The sequence below is a fragment of the Bos mutus genome, chromosome 9 (assembly GCF_027580195.1).
Source record: "Bos mutus isolate GX-2022 chromosome 9, NWIPB_WYAK_1.1, whole genome shotgun sequence".
Taxonomy (NCBI): Eukaryota; Metazoa; Chordata; class Mammalia; order Artiodactyla; family Bovidae; genus Bos; species Bos mutus.
This window is the reverse complement of record NC_091625.1, coordinates 17,572,991-17,591,670: the sequence shown is the minus strand read 5'-3', so window position 1 is coordinate 17,591,670 and position 18,680 is coordinate 17,572,991. Positions and strand designations below refer to the sequence as shown.

General features: G+C 39.0%; 1 protein-coding gene across 1 annotated transcript in view; it reads right to left on the bottom strand.

Moving 5' to 3' along the window:
• The window catches only part of MEI4 (meiotic double-stranded break formation protein 4), a 252,788-nt gene that overhangs the window by 72,796 nt on the left and 161,312 nt on the right, over positions 1–18,680 (bottom strand). The gene's annotated exons all lie outside the window — the stretch shown is intronic.

Genomic DNA, 18,680 nt, shown 5'->3' with positions numbered 1-18,680 from the left:
GAGTTGCTTAGCTTTTATTTTATTTAACAAGTTAAATAGACAGCTGAAATGTAAAAATGCCTCCTGATGTAAGCAACTGAGTTTTTACTTTTCTTCTGCTAATAAGCTTTACTTCTGCTAACAGGATTTACTTCCAATTAAAAAATCTATTTTCATGCAGAAATTTCATTTACTGTGTAAACATGAGACTTCAAAAGTATTTAACATGAGTATGCACATAATATTCTAAATTCAGATCTCACCCTAACCATAGCGCTATTCTAAAAGCATGGTCATTTTTAATAGCTTGGTCACTATACCTCAAAACATGCTGAGAGTTAGGGACTATTAATATATCAAAGGAGAAAACATTTCTGTAAAAAAGCCATTAAAAACTGAGGTTTACTTTGAAATGAATATAGTTCTGATACCCAAAGAGATTGTTTATTTTAGAATCTATGTTATATTTTTAGTTCTGGAATATTTTTTCAACATAAAACTATTTCACAATGCAAAAAGCATAGCTCTGGAGTACGCAGACTATATATTTTTCATACTCATTAACATTTTCTTACATTTATTTCAGATTTCGTATTTGTAAAAGAAAATATAGAAGTATGAATATACTGGAGACACGTTTTGCATGTGTGGTGTATGTTAAAGTCTTGTAAATAAAATCGTCAAGAGTGGTATACTTGGGTCTCTTTCCTTCTTGAATACTTCCTTCTTCCCTGCAAATCAAAACTATGCTTCAAAGCGTATCAGTATTGATACTTGAAGACTTAATTTATTCATTTTAACTGCTACAGAATATTCACGTTTGCCCTACCACACCCAGCCATCTTTTGACAATGGACACCATTATTTCCAATTTTCAGCTATGACAAAAATGCTAACATGCACATCCCTGCACAGTGTCCTTTGTACAATATACACAATTGTGTGTGTGTGTGTGTGTGTATTTGACTTTACCAGCTGATGAACTCCACTTCCCCACACAATCACTAACACCTGATATTGTTGTCAAATTAAGTTTTTTAAGTTAATGTCAATAGAATCAGTATGAAACATACTGCTGTTTTCTAGACTTGCATTTCCTGGCACTGCTGAGGTCGAACATCATTCATTCATGTTAGTTTTCCTTTCGTGTTTCCTCTTCTAAACTGCCTTTTCATATTGTTAGCTCACTTTTCCTTTCTACTGAATTACTTACCTCTTCCTATTGGAATGTAGTTTATTATATAATATATAAAATTATATAATTATAAATTGTACAGATTCTTTCAATGAAATATCATAACCCTGTTTACTTGCAAATAGCTGAAATATACCTTTATAAAAATTTTTTCTTTGTCAGTTGACTCTGTTCCATAAACAATTCTAGCACAGAGAGGCTCCAGGAACTTGAGAGCCAGCTGGGAGGAAGAAGATAAAGCTGCTGGGACTTACTGGGGATATTCCCTGAGAGAAAGAAAATAAACTGACGACCAAGCCTGTCTCCTCCTCAAGTGGATCTCCTGGCATTTGTTATTAGAAGAAAATTTATCTAGTGAATGTCCTTAGTGGGGGGTTCCTAGAAAAATATTACTTAGCTAAATGGACTCAGAATCTATGAGACACAGCTCCTTGAAGGCAGCTGTTTGAGCTGTAAAATTCTCCAGGTTATAAAATGGAGACGTTTAGCAACATAAAGCTCCCTCTGTGTGAGATCCCCACACAATCTCACCTGGGGACCTCATCTACTGTTAGAGGCTAGAGAGACACGTTTCACAACAAGGATCCTAGGAAGTGTACAGAATGTCCCACATCTCTTTCTGCTTCACCTGTGCCCTTGCCTATTTCTGAAATAATTAGTAAAGCTGGTACTGAATAAGGCCTCTCTGATTCACAGGATTCAACCTGACAGTCCAATCGTGAGTGTGCTCACAAGTGTGGACAGCAATCCTGACCCTCACTGAATCTCTGTACTGCCTATTTCTGCCTTGTTTCTGGACTCCTTCTATCGGATTTTACTTGACACATCATAGAAAAGGTCTATCTATTGATTTCAGGTTCTTTAAAAAATACTATCTTTGCCATTTTCCTACTTATTCTCACCTCAAGGCAACTGGTTGGTTTACAAGGCTCTGATGGGTAGCCAGGATTGCAGTAGGATTCTTTAACAACCATATAAAGTATAAACTAAACAGTTGTGCCTCTTTTTCCACGTTGCCTTTCTATTAACAAAATACTCTGCTTTTGCTAAAATTTAGAAATGAAATATACTGATGAAGCAGTAGTAGAAAATTTTCATAACGCCTGATAAGAAGGATGATTCTGTGAAAATCAAGTACCATCTAGATACCTGCTGCTGCTAAGTCGCTTCAGTCGTGTCCAACTCTGTGCGACCCCATAGATGGCAGCTCACCAGGCTCCGCTGTCCTTGGGATTCTCCAGGCAAGAACACTGGAGTGGGTTGCCATTTCCTTCTCTAATGCGTAAAAGTGAAAAGTGAAAGTGAAGTCGCTCAGTCGTGTCTGACTCTTCGCGACCCCATGGACTGCAGCCCACCAGGCTCCTCCATCCATGGGATTTTCCAGGCAAGAGTATTGGAGTGGGGTGCCATCGCCTTCTCCAATCTAGATATCTAGACAAACTTATAAACTTATTAATAAAATTCTAATAAACGAAACAGAAAACTTACTAAAAACGTGTCTAACGCTTTTTTTACAGCAAGAATGCCCCCATGTTTTCTCTGTAACAATTTGTGAACTGGCTGGCTTTTCCTAAACAATAGCTGTTTAAATTCTATCTGAAAAGAGGAAGTCATTCAAAGAAGGAATTACTCACAAAATTTTCTAACACAGAGACCCACTGGCACAATGTAAGAAAATTAAAACCAATGTCTTGATTTTGTTCTGTTTTGAACAGTCAAACAATGCAAGTCCTTAGAAAATCAACATGTCAGAAGTCTGTGTATTCCTATGGGAGGCATTTTTCAAGTTATTTTAAAAACAAATAGAAAATCAAGGTGACTGGTACAAGATGGTGATTACACAAGAATCATGATGAGAAGACTGTGTCACTCCTAATGAAAGACAGAAAAAAATTCTTAATTTTAATCAATTGATAAGAAAAGACTCCAAACAGGAGAATACAAAATACATATTTGTCAAAATATTAGTAAAGTTTCATATTCAGCATCATGGAGTTTCTCCAAGACCTAAGAAAACTGCATTCTTATAAATAAACACAGCCATAAAAGAGATAACAACATTAGAGGATACAAACCCATTTGCACATAAATCTAATTCACTGTAGATTACATATGAAAAATATATATTAAAATTGAGTTAAAACAACTGCTTTAAAAAAGTATTGAGAAAATTTTACTATTATACCTATTTTGTATTCAGAAAAAAACTGTTAAATTTCAAATGCTATAAATGAGTTGTAGTTTACAGAACAGTGGAGTGTCCAGAACTTCAGTGCCCATTTTGATGAATTGTGACAATCACACTCAACTGTCCTTGTAACCATACTCTACTCCTTCCTGCTCCTTTTTAGTCAATCCTAGAGCTATCTCCAAATCAACCACTACTCTAGTATCTACCACCATACATTAATTTTGCCTGTTTTAGAACTTTATAGAAATTTAATCAAACCTTGTTTGTTCTTTTAGGATTAGTTTACTTTTCTCAAGACCTTTTAGAACTAACACCCAAAAAAGATGTCCTTTTCATTATAGGGGACTGGAATGCAAAAGGAGGAAGTTAAGAAACACCCAGATTAACAGGCAAATTTGGCCTTGGAATACTGAATGAAGCAGGGCAAAGGCTAATAGAATTTTGCAAAGAGAACGCACTGGTCATAGTAAACACCCTCTTCTAAAAACACAACAGAAGATTCTACACAGGGACATCACCAGATGGTCAACACCGAAATCAGATTGATTATATTCTTTGCAGCCAAAGATGGAGAAGCTCTATACAGTCAGCAAAAACAAGACCAGGAACTGACTGGCTCAGATCATGAGCTCCTTATTGCCAAATTCAGACTTAAATTGAAGAAAGTAGGGAAAACCACTAGAGCATTCAGATATGATCTAAATCAAATCCCTTATGATTATACAGTGGAAGTGAGAAATAGATTTAAGGGACTAGATCTGATAGAGTGCCTGACGAACTATGGACTGAAGTTCGTGACATTGTATAGGAGACAGGGATCAAGACCATCCCCATGGAAAAGAAATGCAAGAAAGCAAAATGGCTGTCTGGGGAGGCCTTACAAATAGCTGTGAAAAGAAGAGAAGTGAAAAGCAAAGGAGAAAAGGAAAGATATAAGCATCTGAATGCAAAGTTCCAAAGAATAGCTAGAAGAGATAAGAAAGCCTTCTTCAGCAATCAATGCAAAGAAATAGAGGAAAATAACAGAATGGGAAAGACTAGAGATCTCAGGTTCATTTTGATATTTGGCAAAACTAATACAATTATGTAAAGTTTAAAAATAAAATAAAATTAAAAAAAAAAAAAAAATTAGAGACACCAAGGGAATATTTCATGCAAAGATGGGCTCGATAAAGGACAGAATGGTATGGACCTAACAGAAGCAGAAGATATTAAGAAGAGATGGCAAGAAAACACAGAAGAACTGTACAAAAAAGATCTTCACGACCAAGATAATCACGATGGTATGATCACTCACCTAGAGCCAGACATCCTGGAATGTGAAGTCAAGTGGGCCTTAGAAGCATCACTATGAACAAAGCTAGTGGAGGTGATGGAATTCCAGTTGAGCTATTTCAAATCCTGGAAGATGATGCTATGAAAGTGCAGCACTCAATATGTCAGCAAATTTGCAAAACTCAGCAGTGGCCATAGGACTGGAAAAGGTCAGTTTTCATTCCAATTCCAAAGAAAGGTAATGCCAAAGAATGCTCAAACTACTGCACAATTGCACGCATCTCACACGCTAGGAAAGTAATGCTCAAAATTCTCCAAGCCAGGCTTCAGCAATACGGGAACTGTGAACTTCCAGATGTTCAAGCTGGTTTCAGAAAAGGCAGAGGAACCAGAGATCAAATTGCCAACATCTGCTGCATCATCGAAAAAGCAGGAGAGTTCCAGAAAAACATCTATTTCTGCTTTATTGACTATGCCAAAGCCTTTGATTGTGTGGATCACAATAAACTGTGGAAAATTCTGAAAGAGATGGGAATACCAGACCACTTGACCAGCCTCTTGAGAAACCTGTTTGCAGGTCAGGAAGCAACAGTTAGAACTGGACATGGAACAACAGACTGGTTCCAAATAGGAAAAGGAGTACGTCAAGGCTGTATATTGTCACCCTGCTTATTTAACTTCTATGCAGAGTACATCATGAGAAACTCTGGACTGGAAGAAACACAAGCTGGAATCAAGATTGCCGAAAGAAATATCAATAACCTCAGATATGCAGATGACACCACCCTTATGGCAGAAAGTGAAGAGGAACTGAAAAGCCTCTTGATGAGAGTGAAAGAAAAGAGCGAAAAAGTTGGCTTAAAGCTCAACATTCAGTAAACTAAGATTATGTCATCTGGTCCCATCACTTCATGGGAAATAGATGGGGAAACAATGGAAACAGTGTCAGACTTTATTTTTGGGGGCTCCAAAATCACTGCAGATGGTGACTGCAACCATGAAATTAAAAGGTGTTTACTCCTTGGAAGGCAAGTTATGACCAACCTAGATAGCATATTCAAAAGCAGGGACATTACTTTGTCAACAAAGTTCCGTCTAGTCAAGGCTATGGTTTTTCCAGTGGTCATGTATGGATGTGAGAGTTGGACTGTGAATAAAGCTGAGCACCAAAGAATTGATGCTTTTGAACTGTGGTGTTGGAGAAGACTCTTGAGAGTCCCTTGGACTGCAAGGAGACCCAACCAGTCCATCCTAAAGGAGATCAGTCCTGGGTGTTCTTTGGAAGGAATGATGCTAAAGCTGAAATGCCAGTACTTTGGTCACCTCATGCAAAGAGGTTCTTGACTCACTGGAAAAGACTCTGATGCTGGGAGGGATTGGGGGCAGGAGGAGAAGGGGACAACAGAGGATGAGATGCCTAGATGGCATCACCGACATGATGGACGTGAGTTTGAGTGAACTCCGGGAGATGGTGATGGACAGGGAGGCCTGGCAGGCTGTGATTCATGGGGTTGCAAAGAGTCGGACACGACTGAGTGACTAAACTAAACTCACTTTTCTCAGCCTAGTATACTTAGATTTATCCATGCTGTTGTGTGCTGTTGACTCAATACATTTTATGGTTGAACAATATTCTACTAAATATTCTGATTTACTTATTGATCCTCCTGTCAGTGGAATGGAGTTGTTTTCAGATTAACATTCTTAAAATTAAAGATACTATGAACATTTACAGATAATTGTTCTTGTCAACATAGCTGCTGAAATGTTTGGCCATATGGTAAGTACATAACTTATTTTACAAGGAACTGTTAGCCTGTTTTATATTCTCACTAGCGAGAGAAGACTCTACACATGGACATCACCAGATGGTCAACACTGAAATCAGATTGATAACATTCTTTGCAGCCAAAGATTGAGAAGCTGTATAGAGTCAGCAAAAACAAGACCAGGAGCTGACTGTGACTCAGATCATGAGCGCCTTATTGCCAAATTCAGACTTAAACTGAAGAAAGTAGGGAAAACCAGTAGATCATTCAGGTATGACCTAAATCAAATATCTTACAATTATGACAAATAGATTCAAGGGATTAGATCTGATAGAGTGCCTAAAGAATTATGGATGGAGGTTTGTGACATTGTACAGGAGGCAGTGATCAAGACCATCCCCAAGAAAAAGAAATGCAAAAAGGCAAAATGGTTGTCTGAGGAGGGCTTACAAATAGTTGAAAAAAGAAGAGAAGCAAAAGGCAAAGGAGAAAAGGAAAGACATAACCATCTGAATGCAGAGTTTCAAAAAATAGCAAAGAGAGATAAGAAAGGCTTCCTCAGTGATCAATGCAAAGAAATAGAAGAAAAGAACAGAATGTGAAAGACCAGATTTTTCTTCAAGTAAATTAGATACCAAGGGAACATTTCATGCAAAGATGGGCACGATAAAGGACAGAAATGGTATGGACCTAACAGAAGCAGAAGATATTAAGAAGAGGTGGCAAGAATACACAGAACTCTACAAAAAAGATCCTCATGACCCAGATAACCAAAATGGTGTGATCACTCACTTAGAGTCAAACATCCTGGAATGCAAAGTCAAGTGGGCCTTAGGAAGCATCACAACGAACAAAGCTAGTGGAAGTGTAGAATTCCTTTTGAGCTACTTCAAATCCTAAAAGATGATGCTGTGAAAGTGCTGCACTCAATATGGCAGCAAATTTGGAAAACTCAGCAGTGGCCACAGGACTGGAAAAGGTCAGTTCTCATCCCACTCCCAAAGAAAGACAATGCCAAACAATGTTTAATTTACAGCACAATTGCACTCATTGCATATGCTAGCAAAGTAATGTTCAAAATTCTCCAAGCCAGGCTTCAACAGTATGTGAACTGTGAACTTCCAGATGTTCAAGCTAGATTTAGAAAAGACAACAGAACCAGAGATCAAATTGCCAACATCCACTGGATCATCAAAGAGCAAGAGAGTTCCAGAAAAAACATCTTCTGTTCTACTGACTATGCCAAAGAGTTTGACTGTGTGGATCAAAACAAACTGTGGAAAATCCTTAAAGAGATGGGAATACCAGACCACTGCACCTGCCTCCTGAGAAATCTGTATGCAAGTCAAGAAGCAACAGTTATAATGGACCTGGAAAACAGAGTGGTTCCAAATTGAGAAAGGAATATGTCAATGCTTATACTGTCACCCTGTTTGTTTAACTCATATGCAGAGTACATCATGCAAAATGCTGGGCTGTATGAAGCATAATCTGGAATCAAGATTGCCAGTAGAATTATCAATAACCTCAGATACGCAGATGACACCACCCTTATGGAAGAAAGCCAAGAACTAAAGAGCCTCTTGATGAAAGTGAAAGAGGACAGTGAAAAAGTTGGCTTAAAACTCAACATTCAAAAGACTAAGATCATGGCATCTGGTCCCATCACTTCATGGCAAATAGATCGGGAAACAATGCAAACATGAGAGACTTTACTTTTTGGGCTCCAAAATCACTGAGGATGGTGACTGCAGCCATGAAATTAAAAGACGCCTGCTCTTTGGAAGAAAAGTTATGACCAACCTAGACAGCATATTAAAAAGTAGAGACATTACTTTGGCAACAATTGTCCATCTAGTTAAAGCTATGGTTTTTCCAGTAGTCATGTAAGGATGTGAGAGTTGGACTATAAAGAAAGGTGAGCACCAAACAACTGATGCTTTTGAACTGTGGTGTTGAAAAAGACTCTTAAGAGTTCCTTGGACTGCAAGGAGATCAAACCAGTCCATGCTAAAGGAAATCAGTCCTGAATATTCATTGGAAGGACTAATGCTGAAGCTAAAGCTCCAATACTTTGGTCACCTGATGTGAAGAGCTGACTCATTTGAAAAGACACTGATGCTGGGAAAGATTGAAGGCAGGAGGAGAAGGGGACGACAGAGGATGAGATGGTTGGATGGCATCACCAACTCGATGGACATGAGTTTGAGAAAGCTCCGGCAGTTGATTGACAGGGAAGCCTGGCATCCTGTGGTCCATGGGGTTCAACGAGTAGGACACAACTTAGCGACTGAACTGAGCAATTTATGACTTTGAGAACATCTTTAAAACTTTGCCACGTTAATCTTTTTTAAATTTAGCCATTCTTGTCACTATCCATTGCATTTCTCTGCCGACTAATCAAATCACACTTTATTCAGGTATTTACTGTCCATTCCCTTGTAGCTTAGTTGGTAAAGAATCTGCCTGCAATGCAGGAGACCTGGGTATGATTCCTGGGTCAGGAAGATCCCCTTTACGAGGAAATGGCAATCCACTCCAGTAGTCTTGCCTGGAGAATCCCATGGACAGAGGAGCCTGGTGGGCTACAGCCCATGGGGTCGAAAGAGTCACATACGACTTAGTGACTAAACCACCAGCAGTATGTATTCTTTCATGCGTTTAAATATTTTGCTCATTTTTTATATCCATTCTTTCGTGATCAAATCATCTTAAGATATGTTTAAAATGAATAGGCCATAAGTGTATGCTGTATTTCAGGCTTATGTACTTGGTAGCTTTTCAGTAAACTCTAGGATTTTCTGTTTCTAAACATGTTGACTCTAAATACAGTTTTACTGTTTCCTCTCAAAGTACAGCTGCCTTATTGCAATGGCAAGGAGGACTAGTACAAGGATAACTACAAGGGAGAAGACAGAACATCCCTTCCTTGTTCCTTACCTTTGGTGAAAAGCATTCAGTCTTTCACCATGGCATATCCATTAAGGTTTTCACAGAAAACAAAATTTACTGTGTTGAGAAAGTTTCCTTCTGTTCTTACTTTTGTATTTTCTTGAAAAAATCATGAATGGGTGGTGAATTTTGGCAACTGATTTCTCTGCATATACTCAGATAATGTGGGTCTTTCTGTTAAAATTATGAATTATACAGATTGTTTTATGAATGTGAAAATAACTTTTCATTCCTGAGATAAATCTTACCTGAACATCATGTATTATTTTTTTGTATGTTGCTGGGTTCTATTTCGAATACACAGTAAGGATTTTACTTCTGTGTTCATGTGAGAGAGTCTGAGTTTGTTTTCAGTTTTGCTTTGTTTTCCTGCAATGTCTGTCTAGTTTTGATATAAAGTAACGATAGTCTCAGGAAATGAATCAGAAATGTTCCTTATTCTTTCAGTCTCTAAAGAGAGTTTGGGTAGTTTCTTGCTTAAATACATGATATAATTTATTTGGCCCCAGAGTGATCTTTGTAGAGAGGTTCATAATTTTAAATACACTTTATTTAATCAGTGTAATTTAGGTTTTCTACTTTTTCTTGAGTCAGTTTTGGTAATTTTCAGCTTTCAAGGAATGTGTGCATTTAGTCTATATTGTTGAGAATACTGCCAAAATTTTTTTCATATTTATATTTACTTATTTTCACAGTTTTCTTGGCATATACTGCTTTTATATTTATGTTGAAATTTCCTGTTTGTCTCCTTCTTATTCATGTACTCTTTTTTTCTAATTGAATGAAAGCTTCCTTAAATTCTGTAGTGCTTTACAACTTCAGAAGTTTCACACACATGATTTTATATAATCCTGTAATAACCACTTTTTCCTCCTACCCCTATAGTGTCCCTCCCTCTATCTTCTCCCCACTGGTAACTACTAGCTTCTTCTCTTCATCTGTGAGCCTGTTTCTTTTTTGCTATATTCTCTAGTTTGTTGTATTTTTTTACATTCCATATATAGGTGATGTATTTGTCTTTCTCTGTCTTACCTCACTTAATAGAAGGTTCTCCAAGTCCGTCCACATTGCTATAAATGGCAAGATTTTATTCGTTTTGTTATCGCTAAGTAGTATTCCAGTGGGCGTCTGTGTGTGTGTGTGTGTGTGTGTGTGTGTGTGTGCAGTCACAGTTTTATCTATTCATCTCTCGATGGACACTTAGGTTGCTTCTGTAACTTGGCAATCATAAATAATGCTGTTATGAACATTGAGGTGCATGTGTCTTTTAATTAGTATTTTTTGGATATATATACTCTGAAAGTGGAATTGCTGAGTCATATGGTAGTTCTATTTTCAGCTTAATGAGAAACTTTTATACTGTTTTCCACAGTGGCAGAACCAATTTACATTCCCACCACACTGTACAAGGGTTTCCGTTTCTCCACATCCTCGCTAACACCTGTTATTTGTGTACTTTATGATGACTACCGTTCTGAGAGGTGCGAGATGACATTCCACTGTGGCTTTGATTTACATTTGCCTGATGATTAGTGATGTTGAGCATCTTTTCATGTGCCCATGAGTTAATCAGCTATTTTTGATGTTGAGCTGTATAACTCCTAATATATATTCTGCATTATATATACATACACACACAGATTTAAGACTTGGACCATAAAGAAGGCTAAGTGCTAACGAATTGATCCTTTCAAATTATGGTGCTGGAAAAGATTCTTGAGAGTGCCTTGTACTGCAAAGAGATCAAACCAGTCAATTCTAAAGGAAATCAGTTCAGTTCAGTTCAGACGCTCAGTCATATCCGACTCTTTGTGACCCCACGAACTGCAGCATGCCAGGCTTCCCTTTCCATCACCAACTCCTGGAGCTTGCTCAAACTCATGACCACCGAGTTGGTGATGCCATTCAAACATCTCATCCTCTGTTGTCCCCTTCTCCTCCTGCCTTCAATCTTTCCCAGCATCAGGGTCTTTTCCAATGAGTCAGTTCTTCACATCAGGTTGGCCGAAGTATTGGAGCTTCAACTTCAGCATCAGTCCTTCCAATGAATATTCAAGATTGATTTCCTTTAGGATGGACTGGTTTTATCTCCTTGAAGTCCAAGGGACTGTCAAGAATCTTTTCTAGCATCACAATTTGAAAGGATCAATTCCCACTTAGCATTCACACCCTGAATATTCACAGGAAGGACTGATGCTGAAGCTGAAGTGCCAAAACATTGGTCACCTGATATAAAGACCTGACTCATTGGAAAAGACCTTGATGCTGGGAAAGATTGAAGGCAAAAGGAGAGGGTGCAGCAGAGGATGAGATGGTTAGACAGCATCACAGACTAAATGGACGTGAATGTGAGCAAACTACCAGAGACAGTGAAGGGCAGGGAAGCCTGGCGTGCTGCAGTCCATGGGGTCACAAAGAGGGATGCAATATGGCCACTGGAACAGCAACAACGATAATGTTCTTCCAGCAGCCAGCTACTTTACCTGTGAACCAACAAGTTCTCTTTATGCTGTGTTTCCAAGCCTCTGTTACAATCTGTCTAAAATAGTCTTTATCCTAGAACTATAAAGTACTATAGTGCTAAGGTCCAACATCTTAGGGTCTCCACTGAATGCCTTATTAAACAAGGTCTTGGTTTTATAGCTGAATAGAATTTGGATCATCCCAAGCACTGTGTGAGGTCTGGCTATTGTTCTTTGTAGTATTTCTTTTCTGAGCAGGTTTTCTTTATTTGGCCTTGTGAAGTGTCCTCCTATACACGTGCAGCTTAGTAGTCAACAAGAAATCAAGAAAACCTCTGCAGAAATTACTTGAGCTCTTCCTTTTCAGAGTTTTCTTCTCTCCATGACCCTGACCCAGAATTTCCCTACATCAGTTCTCTGGAACTCCAGACTCTGACCCACCAGTTCAGTGACAGCGCTGGGACTGGTGGGCCTCCAGGCCAAAAGTCAAGGCGATCATGGGCTACATAGTTTGTTTACTTATCTTAAGAATCACAACTCTGTATTGCTTATTGTCTAAAATTCACCAAATTGTGTTATCTGTCCAGAGTTTTAGCTATTTACATTGGGAAGGGTACTCTGTATGTCTTTTTAATAAACTTTTTAAAATAAGTTCAAGAAATTTTATATTAAAAAGACAATTTGTTACACTTTTTCCAAAAAATCACCTTAATATGCAAATTTGAGATGCAAATCTCCAATAAGAATTGCATCAAAGGAGCTTGCATAACTCAGTGAAGCTACCAGACATGTCTTGTAGGGCCACCTAAGACAGAGGGGTCACAGTGAACAGTTCACAAAATGTGGTACACTGGAGGAAGAAATGGCAAACCACTTCAGTATTCCTGCCACGAGAACCCCATGAATAGTATGAAAAGTCAAAAAGATATGACACTGGAAGGTGAGTCCCCCCAGGTCAGAAGGTTTCCAATGTACTACTGGGGAAGAGCAGAGGGCAATTATTAATTTCTCCAGAAAGAATGAAACAGCTGGGCCAAAGTGGAAATGACACTCCACTGTGGATGTGTCCAGTGGTGAAAGTAAAGTCTGATGCCATAAATAACAATATTGCAATAGGAACCTGGAATGTTCAGTCCATGAATCAAGGTAAATTGGATGTGGTCAAGCAGGAGTTAGCAAGAGTGAACATTGAAATCTTAGGAATCAGTGAACTAAAATGAACGGGTTATGGATGAATTTAATTCAAGTGACCATAACATTTACCAATGTGGGCAAGAATCCCTTAGAAGAAATGGTATAGCCCTCCGTGGGGAATGAGCAAATTGGCGTGTTCAGGCTCCCTTACTCCACGTTTTGTAAATAACGATTATGTAACAGCTGAGCTCATTCATAGTACTGTGTGTGCACGTCACAAGGTGCTCACCTGGTGTGGTACGTCGTGTGAGCTCCATTGAGAAAGTGGCGGCGTTACTGCTGCATTACACCTGTGTCCGCTGGGTCAGCCGCAAGAGCAGGGAAGCTGTGTCATGGCTGCCATGCCAGCAAGGAGACAGTAAACATGCCTTCAGTTCCTATGGCTCCTCAAGTCTCTTTCCAGCCTCTTAACTCACACCTTGCCCAGGCTGGGTTCAGCGAACAGTGAGAACAGCAAGACAACTGGAGCCATGAACAGGGTCAGCAATACACCCTTACAGTCAACAAAAGAGTCCAAAAGTGTAATCTCAAAAATGACAGAATGATCTCGGTTCGTTTCCCTTCAACATCATGGTAATTTAAGTCTAGGCCCCACTACGAACTAATGTCAAAGTAGCAGAAGTTGACTAGTTCTATGAAAACCGACAAGACTCTCTAGAACTAACACCAAGAAAAAAGATGTCCTTTTCATCATAGGCAATTGGAATGCAAAACTAGTAAGTCAAGAGATACCTGGAGTAACAGACATGTTTGTTATTCCAGATACTTGGAATAACAGACAAGCCACCTCGGGCTTCCCTGGTGGCTCAGCTGGTAAAGAATCCACCTGCAGTGCAGGAGACTGGGTTTAATCCCTGGGTTGGGAAGACACCCTGGAGAAGGGAACAGCTACCCACTCCAGTATTCTGGCCTGGAAAACTCCATGGACTGCATAGTCCATGGGGTCACAAGGGGTCGGACACGACTGAGTGACCTTCACTTTGGCCTTGGAGTACAAAATGAAGCAGAGCAAATGTTACCAGGGTTCTGTCAAAAGAATCTGCTGGTTATTGCAAATACCCTTTTCCAACAACCCGAGAGACAACTCTACATATGGACATCACCAAATGGTCAATACTGAAATCAGACTGACTGACATGTATAATATTCATCTCACATCTAATAGTAAAATAAAGCTGGTCTTTCCTTGCTAACTCTCCCACTCCACAGCACTCTTCTGAGTCCCCGTTTGCTTTCTGACTATGATTTCATGATTGCCATATAGTGATAATCCCCTAATTTTTATGTAGGTCCCTTTCTCTCAAGCTTTAATTTCACATTTCTATGTTTGACAACTTCAATGTTTCCTCATATTCCATACATACAAAATAAACTTTTTCTGTTCTCCAAGAAGCATTTCTTTCCATTTTCCTAATTCTACTTATGACATTCATTTTTCCTCTTAGTTTTATAAAATTAATTTTGACACTGATTCTCCTCTCTCCTTCACAGTAAACATATCCTGAGTCCTTTGTATAACACCTCTTGTATACAAATGAGTATTTCTATTGCTGCTTGTAGAAGAGTTATTGCATTGAGTGTCCAAATACATGGCTTCCTTACATTCATGCCCCTTATATTCCCTTCTATTCTAACTCCATCTCTTACCACTGTTCTACTGAATTTCTGAGCCTTACATGTAGTAGACACCTTGAACTTACTAATCGTTAGTCATTATATACCCTTTTATAGTAAAAAAAAATCTGGAAAGCATAAAAGTAAATTTTTTATATTTCCTTGCTGCTTTGGTTCTGAATATGTTGTTAGTTTAGAAATAAATGCACACAGAAAATCTATATTAGCTGAAACTGAATCACACAGTGAGATTCAGTGTGTGAGGGCATATAGTGAGGGCATCTGTACGGCTGTTGTACACTGTGGCAAGGCTGTTTTATGGACCCTGTGTCTATAGCAGTAGCTCCTGGAGTCAGCAAACTGCTTCATGATCATGATGGTGAAGGCAGCAATTCCTTTGAAACTAGATTTTGCTCGGTGATTGTGGGAGGTTGTTGTTGTTCAGTCACCCAGTTGTGTCCGACTCTGCCACTCCATGGACTGCAGCAACCAGGCTTCCATGACCTTTACTATCTTCAAGAGCTTGATCAAACTCCTGAGTTGATTGTGCCATCCAACCATTTGCTGCCCCCCTTTTTCTCCTGCCGTCAATCTTTCCCAGCATCATAGTCTTTTTAGTGAGTTGGCTTTTCACATCAGGTGGCCAATAAAGTATTGGATCTTCAGTATCTGTCCTTCCAATGAATATTCAGGGTGGATTTCCTTTAGGATTGATTGGTTTGATCTCCCTGCTGTCCAAGAGACTTTCAAGAGACTTCTCTAGCAACATAGTTAGAAAGGACCAATTCTTTGGCACTCAGTCTTCTTTACGGTCCAACTATCACATTTGTATGAGACTATTGGAAAAACCATAGCTTTGACTATATAGACTTCTGCTGGTAAAGAGATGACTCTGCTTTTAATATGCTGTCTAGGTTTGTCATAGCTTTTCTTTCAAGAAGCAAGCATCTTTTAATTTCATTACTGCAGTCACTGTCCACAGTGATTTTGGAGCCCAAGGAAATAAAGTTATGGAAGGGGCCTAGGCTTTTCTTTAACAATTCCATAGCTCTTCATGCATTCTTTACTTTCTCCTTAAATTGACTGGAGTAAATTCTGTCACCCATTGTTAAGAATGCTGATGAGTAGTTTCCTTGTCTTTAAACAGTGATACTAATATCTTGAAAGGTTATTAAAAGAATTGAATGGTACAATTCATGTAAAGCATTTAAGACATATTATCTGCCAAACACTAACTCTTGTTTTTGTGTTTTTACTCTTGTTTTAAAGTTGCTTAACAATCAGAATGCCTGGGTTTGAATCATGGCTTGTAGCATATGTTCTTTCTGCAAGCTTGGTCAAGTTGCTTAACTTTTCTAAGGTTTGATTTCTTTATCTATAAACTAGGGAAAAGAAAAACTACTTCATGTAGTTTGGCAAGGGAAGCCCGAAAATTAAATGAGAATATGTTAATAATTTTTTTTCCTGTACTTTGTTATTCTCCACACAAATCTGATTCCATTCAAACTAATTTCCCACATTGATTCCTGTTTTAATGCCATGAGCTCAACCTGTTTCCTCAGAGTTCTGGGCACACCTTTTAAAAATAACATTCAGTATCCTGACATTATACATTCTCTGTTTTTCAATTCAAATCCATTTTCAAGCTGTTCCTTTTTCATGCAATCTTTTCAAGGATCTGAAACCTACCTTGATCACTTTCTTGGTCTTACAGCTCCTACAAACAGCACCATGCATTTTAACACATTTTTTTCCATTAGTAAATGTGCCTTATTTCTTTCTCAAGAGGATTTTTTGCTCAATGAGATCATTCAGTTCAGTTCAGTCGCTCAGTCATGTTGGACTCTTTGCGACCCCATGAATCGCAGCATGCCAGGCCTCCCTGTCCATCACCAACTCCCAGAGTTCACTCAGACTCACGTCCATCGAGTCGGTGATGCCATCCAGCCATCTCATCCTCTGTCGTCCCCTTCTCCTTCTGCCCCCAATCCCTCCCAGCATCAGAGTCTTTTCCAATGAGTCATTCAGTTCAGTTCAGTTCAGTCGCTCAGTCGTGTCTCACTCTTTGCGACCCCATGAATCGCAGCATGCCAGGCCTCCCTGTCCATCACCAACTCCCAGAGTTCACTCAAACTCACGTCCATCGAGTCGGTGATGCCATCCAGCCATCTCATCCTCTGTTGTCCCCTTCTCCTCCTGCCCCCAGTCCCTCCCAGCATCAGGGTCTTTTCCAATGAGTCAACTCTTCGCATGAGGTGGCCAAAGTACTGGAGTTTCAGCTTTAGCATCAGTCCTTCCAAAGAAATCCCAGGGCTGATCTCCTTCAGAATGGACTGGCTGGATCTCCTTGCAGTCCAAGGGACTCTCAAGAGTCTTTTCCAACACCGCAGTTCAAAAGCATCAATTCTTCAGCACTCAGCTTTCTTCACAGTCCAACTCTCACATCCATACATGACCATTAGTAACACCTAATTAAAAAAAAATCTAACAGAGCTCTTACAAGAGTTCTCCACTTAACAATGACCTGAAAAACTATTGACCAGATGATTTACCATGTCATTGATTGAAATCAATTAGATTATACAGTATTTTGTCATTAAATGTAGAGAACTTATATGTATGAATTTGGTTAAGTGTTTAATATTATATATACATAATTTTCTTAATATTAATTTTTTTCTCTTTACCAAAACATTTCTGTCTCTAATTTCCTTTGATTGTGCTTACTTCAACAATAGAAACAATAATAATATTAGATGAACTGACAAAATGAACACATAAAATATGTCACTGTCAACATTAAAACATGAGAATGACTCCTGTTCCTCAGATGCATTTACTAGCAGTGACATAAGACTCACAGATAAAAGGGCTAGAGAATCGTTTTCAAACTTGGCTGCACAGTGGAATCACCTGGTGAGCTTTACCAATATCGATACAGTGAGTCCCCTTACATGTGAAACTTCAAGCTCGCATGTCCAATGACGTAAGTTAGTTCACATGCCTAGTGTACACTGTCACATGCATGCATTCTCTACAAGTGGCTGTGCTTTTGTGCACATTATTGTACATTACTGCATTGAATACAGAGTACAGTATCTTTATTTAAAGCCCAGGGTGTCCAGAAGCAAGTGTAAAAGCAGGGGTGAAGTAGCAGGCACTACTGTACTTTTCAAGGTATTGTACAATAAAGTTTAAACTGTTTTCCTTTTTTGTGTTTGCTTTTTATGTATGTATTATTTGTGTGAAAAGTGTTATAAATGTATTACTGTATAGTACTGTATAGCCAAGCCAATTGTGTTAGATGGCTACCTGGGCTAACATTTTTGGACTTAGAAACAAACTGGACTTATGAACATGCTCTCAGAATGGAATCTGCTTGTATGTAGGGGACTTAGGGTAATTTGTCAGCCTGCTAAAAAGCAGAGATATTACCTTCCTGACAAAGGTCCATCTAGTCAAAGCTATGGTTTTTCCAGTGGTCATGTATGGATGTGAGAGTTGGACCATGAAGAAAGCTGAGCACCAAAGAATTGATGCTTTTGAACTGTGGTGCTGGAGAAGACTCTTGAGAGTCCCTTGGACTGCAAGGAGATCAAACCAGTCCATCCTAAAGGAAATGAGTCCTGAATATTGATTGGAAGGACTGATGGTGAAGCTGAAACACCAATACTTTGGCCACCTGATGTGAAGAACTGACTCATTTGAAAAGACCCTCATGCTGGGAAAGATTGAAGGCGGAAGGAGAAGGGGACGACAGAGGATGAGATGGTTGGATGGCATCACCGAGTCGATAAACACGAGTATGAATAAGCTCTAGGAGTTGGTGATGGACAGGGAAGCCTGGAGTGCTACAATCCATGGTGTCGCAAAGAGTTGGACACCACTGAGAGACTGAACTGAACTACAGTACCTGCATCTTAACCCCAGAGACCTCCATTTAATTCGATTGGCATATGCCTTGGCAACTGGATATTTAAAGTCAGTCAGATGAGTCTCATGAGAAATTAGAAATAAGAACCATTGGTCAGAGGTTATTCTCCATTTAG